This window comes from Lepidothrix coronata, unplaced genomic scaffold (assembly GCF_001604755.1).
Source record: "Lepidothrix coronata isolate B3197 unplaced genomic scaffold, Lepidothrix_coronata-1.0 Scaffold94, whole genome shotgun sequence".
In the NCBI taxonomy this organism is placed as follows: domain Eukaryota; kingdom Metazoa; phylum Chordata; class Aves; order Passeriformes; family Pipridae; genus Lepidothrix; species Lepidothrix coronata.
Genome location: NW_016690274.1, coordinates 822,672 through 828,312, shown reverse-complemented (window position 1 = coordinate 828,312; position 5,641 = coordinate 822,672). Strand labels below are relative to the sequence as shown.

General features: G+C 39.9%; 1 long non-coding RNA gene across 1 annotated transcript; it reads right to left on the bottom strand.

Moving 5' to 3' along the window:
- Positions 1-1,053: 1,053 nt before the first annotated feature.
- LOC108500766 lies at positions 1,054-4,787 on the bottom strand. Its single transcript, XR_001875990.1, has 3 exons — positions 4,741-4,787; positions 3,211-3,286; positions 1,054-1,184 (listed from the first exon to the last, which is right to left on the bottom strand). It is a non-coding gene; the product is annotated as an uncharacterized LOC108500766 (long non-coding RNA).
- Between the last annotated feature and the right edge of the window lie 854 nt (positions 4,788-5,641).

Below are 5,641 nucleotides of genomic sequence, written 5' to 3'. Positions count from 1 at the left end.
AGGCAAGTGTGCTGGCAGGAGCTTCTTCAGTAGCATTTACACTAGTAGGTTAGAGATTTTAGCTTGTGTTTCAAAAGAGACTGTTCGAAGCAGGGAGTTTCAAAGGCCATTGGAGCTGGTTGTCAGAGGTCAGTAAAATGAAGCCTTGGTGTTATCATCAAAGGTGTTCTGAAGATTTTTTAACCTCATTTTAAAAATTCATGACCTTTGTGGCACTGTATTGTGGCAGTTGACTGAGTGGGCTATGAGAATAATGTCTGTGAGTCTGTTCAAATACATACAGATTGTGAGGTTTTTCAAAAATTCTTTGTGCTTCTTTTCTCCCTGCTTCCATTTGCCTGTGAGTAAAGCACTTGATGATTAGCAACTGCAGAATACATTTATCTGAAGGAGAAAAGTTAGTCTTTGAAAGATATGGTGGTGATGCACCCTACAGAAACACAAACCGGACTTAGACATGTGTATCTATCTCATATGGAAAACTTATGCACCTACATCACTGCTATAGCTTTATCAGTTCCTGGAACTAAAGCAAAAGCAAGCCTTTTGGACAAGATGAGATTTAAATTTTTTTAGAAAAATGTATTTATTCCGAAATAATGTTTTTTATTACGTATTTGAGATAATTTAGTTCAAATTAAAAAGCTCTTCAAGAGTAGCATGACACAGGAGTCACATCCAGTGTTAATGCTGAAAGAGCATGGGCAACCAAGTCCATTTAATAAGAAAAATGGAAACTTCACACAGTTTAAATACCTTCTTATCGTCTGTTATTGAATGACTGACGAAAGCAAGGGAAGTTTCTCACTATCATTGAAACTAAATGGAGGATTCATACATGTGTTAATACTTTGTTCAGGTATGAGAAGTGTTTAGGTATAAATTATTCAGGAAAGGTTGTTTCCTGACAAAGAACTTGGCTTTTTGTGTTCAAAATGTCATAACCAATCATAACAGATACCACCTGTATGCAGAAGAAGGATACATTGCTGAAAATTTAATTTGTTGCTATCAATCTACTGGAGAAGGTTGTTCAAAATTATAGTTCTGAAGGTGAAAGAAAATGTAAAATCCCAGCAGTTTTGGTGCCTTGGCCGTGCATAAGTACAGTTCTTCAAAAAGGTCATATCCAAACTTTGTAGAACACAGAAACGTTGAATATTTTCTCAGGTGACTGTGAGGACCTAAAAAATGTTACCAGCAAATCTTCAGCATTTCTTCCAGCAGATATATCTCAGGCTACGTCAAAATCATTCACACTCTTCTTGAAATAATACAGGACATAACATCTAAGTTTTATTTCAACTTTAACATAGTCTTTTACTGCACTTGCATGAAAGGCTGGGTTTGCACTGAAGTCAGCTGAAATGTAAGATGTCATGAGCATTTTCAGAAGTGCAGCACAGGCACTCAAGCTGTGCAAAAGGCACTGGTGGCCAAAACAAGCATATGAGACACAGTTCACAAAGTACCTCAAGTGCTCACGTGCCCAGGGCCCCTCCTGCCCTGGAGAAACCATGTCAATGTTCTACCAGCCCAGCTGAAAGCCATCCTGAGCCCATGGATTAAAGAGCTTCCATCAGTTGTTGGGGAAGCAGGATTCAGTGGAATTCACCTTAGAATTTTAAAGGGGTAGAAAGTGATTAACATTAGAAAGTGATTAATCTTAGCATAAGCTCCTAACATACTCAGACACCAGCTGGATGCAGCCATCTGCATGGAGGCTGGCAACAGCTGCTCCTACAGCCTGTCAGAGGTCTGTCAGAGCCCGCAGAGGAGCCTGTGAAAATCAGGAGTATAGGCTGAAGTGCTTCTTTCCTTTGCTATTTCTCTATAAGGAGAAAGAAACTTATTGTACCTTGTAAGGGAAGGAGGGATGCTAAGTATCTCACACTCTAAGCCTCGATGAGCAGTTAAAAAAAAAACAAACCAAGGGTACTTTATAAAACAGCTTGAGCTGTAACAGAGGAAGGAATGAATTTGATATCCCATGGGTAACTCCTGAAATGAGTTACCATAGGCTCACATCCATCTTCCAAAAAACTCAGACTACTGACCATGAACTGGAAGACCTTTTTTGTTGTTCTTCTTCTGTTAAATTTATTCTTTAAGTCACCTTCTTGAAAATTACATATATCAGGGTGCAATAAGGATTCTGGATAACTCTTTGGAATGTCATCATTGTTCCCTGTCTCTGAGGAAATTACAATGTCTGATTTTGCTTTTGGTTTCCAAGTGGACTTATTTAAATGAATCATTGAACATAGAGTCTTATATTCCTCACATCATATCCATCCAGGTACCTCAGCAGGCTCCATGGACTTTGGTCTCAATGGTATGTTTGTTTAATACGGATGAGAGTGAGTTTTATTCCTTGTCTCCAATAAGAGCCATTCTTCAACAATGTGTCCAAAAATTCACACTCTAGACATGCTCTTTGCCCTCACATATTTAACTTTCACAGTAATATTACCCATGTAAATAAGTTACGTTTCCAAGTACATGGCATAAATATTCCAATGAGAACAGTCTAATATGATTTCCAAATGACCTTCACCATTTTTAAAGGCTACAAAACCTTCTTGTGTTTTAGGGATTTAAAATAAAAAAGGTCATCATCTCCATTGCCTTGTCTCTGCAGATAAAGACTACCGGTATATACTTGTACAACGGGTGCATGTTTGCTATAGGAAGTGTGGTAGAAATTCCTTAATTTCCTCTCAAGGAGGGTGTCAGAGGCCCAGCACAGGCACCCAGAGCACCTGTGCAATCTTCACACAGAAGGTGTCAGACTCAGCCAGACTCGCTGAGGTGTAATGGCATGACCTACTCTTTGTATGAGAGATTGAACTAGGGAGTGTCAGAGATCTCTCCCGAGTCTTTAAGATTTGGTGGTTTTTCAGTATTAATTGCAGCTTTTTCTCAAGCATGTCCTTTACAGCTATGAAAGGTGCCCATCATAATGACAGCCTCATGCAACAATAATATTTAGAGATGGGGAAAAACTCATTCTCACAGTCTAAAGACAGAAAGGCAAGACATTAAATGAACTCTTCCCTTCTTTCTATCTTCTGCTTTTAAAATGGATTTGTTTCCCTAAAGGAGAAGAAAAATCTGCAAGTGAGACATGGCCAAATTCTTCCTAGACTCCTTCTGCCCTAACTTCCTGAGTAACTTTCTGAGAAGAAAAACAGTGAAATGCTTCCTTACTTGGCAAGCTCTTCTCATCATTTTCCTTAAGCAGTACACATACCCACAGTGCCTCCTCCTCCTTTCAACTGGAAATCTCAACAGAAAATAAGGCAGGAAATCATGATTCTGACAAGTAACCTGGACTACTCTTTGTCTTCAAATGTTTCTCTGTCCTTGTTCAGAAGAGATGTGGCTGAGTAGACCCCACACGGCAAGCACCTCCAGGCCCTGCAAGGAGACTCTGCTCTCAAACAAGAGGGATCATCTGTTTTAAACAGCAGTTATATTTTTTAATTCTCCTCTGCAGTACTGTTTTAATCAAGCTATTTTCAAAAGGCTTCTTTTACTTTCTTTGACAGTCAATAAATTTCTTCAAATGAGCAAACCACCTCATAGAGACAATGTTTTTCAACTGGATTAACCCAAATTAAGCATTTAACTCACAAAGAGGCATTGAAGAAAATCACCCTGTTTTCTGAAGAGCTCTGAGGAACTTAACCCATATAGGACAAAAGAAATTCATGAAACAAAGCTTTTTATTTAAGTGCTCCATTTTCAGAATTTGAGTCCTTAAGTTTGGGCTTGTATTTTTCCTTACATTAAAAGCAATCTAAAGTGTCAAGAGATGTTGCACACTGGCTAATGTAAAGCCGTCCAGATCAATTTGTCCTGCTGTACCATATGACGACACATTTTAGCAATCTTGTGGGTTTTGTTTGTTAAAAGCTGTTTATAATTATATCTAAAATAACAAAATTAATCCTCAAAGCTCTTTGCTTTAAAAAAATACTACAAATCATTATCCTGTATTAGTACAAACCAAATTTTGCTGCCCATAGTAGAAGTTCTGGGTTGCATAAAGAGTTGCTGTCCCCATGAGCGCTATGAGTACAGCTGACCTAGTGGGGAGCTGCAGCAGTTAGAAACAGTGAGCCCTGCATGTGCTCTGGCCACTGCATTGTCTCATCATCCAACAGTAAGGTAATTTAAGCCCTCTGTTTTATTCCTGTCTTTCTGTAGAGGAACCCTTAACTCTAGATTCATCTGCCAGACAGAAGCTTCACTGATTGACATGCAACTCTGAAAAGGTGGGCTTCGCTCACTTCCAGCTGACTAAGTTCTCTGCTAAGATCTAGCTGATGCAAAGCTGTTTCCTTGAGGAATACAATTCAATTTGGCCAAATAGCATTCAAAAGTGTTGGGCATCCTTGAAGGGCCAGTAGCCTAGCTCAGTAAAGCACTTAAGTACAGGTTTGGGAAGCACATGCCACAATGCATACCCCACCATCTGCTCAGTGTCTGCAGGCTGGTGGCAGAGCAAGCAGGTGGGATTTACACAGTAAGGCAGCTGCTCCCACTCACTTCCCAGGAAGTGAGCTCAGAGCCTTACTCAGAAATTATTTAAGGTTCAACTTCAGCCCTTTCCAACACAGCCATCAGCAGGTATGGAAACACCAGCCCCCTTGATGAATCTCCGTGGGAGGCAGCCCTCAGCAGAGGGAAGACTGGCAGCAAAAGACAGCACGTGTCTGAGCAAGCTACTCTTACCAGAGTCCATCAGTGGTGAAGCCAACTGCTGACATTACTGAAACAGGTCTTGTGCCGCACTAAGGCTCTCAATTGCTGAACTGCATCACAAAAGGAAAACAGGGGTCCCAAGGAACTAAGCACTAAAAATCCACATAAGAAACCAATTAATTATTATTATTTTTAATTTTGTGGGTTTTTTTGGTTTTAGGACATGAAAAGAAAATACTATGGCTTATTAATTTTAGATGTGAATCTAAATTTAAACGTCACATTAAAGGAACAGATCTGTGAGAACACACTGACCTGCCACACATTATTGCATTTAATAAATCCATATGCACAGCCACCTCTGGTTGTTACTTCAGGCTGGGATTTGCCTTTGCAGCTAAGATAGTACTTTTAACTCTTTTCTCCCTGGAAATTACCTCATATTAAAAATATTTGAAAAGTTAAAAGTGCAATCAGCAGAGTTGTATCAAAAAAAGCATAAGCAAAAGGAAAAAAATAAATTAAATGCTCTTTTTTGGTATGAAGGAAGTCCTCCAGGATTTTTCTCATTGAAGAAAAAGGAGGGAGATCAGCAGTAGAGGAGGATGTTGATATCGAATTTAACATGGACCAGTGTCACAGTGTGTTGTTGTCCTCCTCATCCTCCTCCCTCCAGCCTGACTCAACAAGGGCAGCTGCTAATCATTCCATTTTTAGAACAATGCAAACCTTTCTCTGTTTACTAATCCATCACATCAGCAGTATCAGCTGATGTGTGGCCCTTTCTCCTACAACTGCAAACCCCATCAGTCTCTGCCAGCATGCCTGATCCTGTATAGGTCTCCTGCCCAAAATTCAGTGCCTTGAAAGGTTTGTGGGGTAAGCAAAACACTGCCCCTTGAACAGTGCCTCATGAGAACTTAGGCAGCCT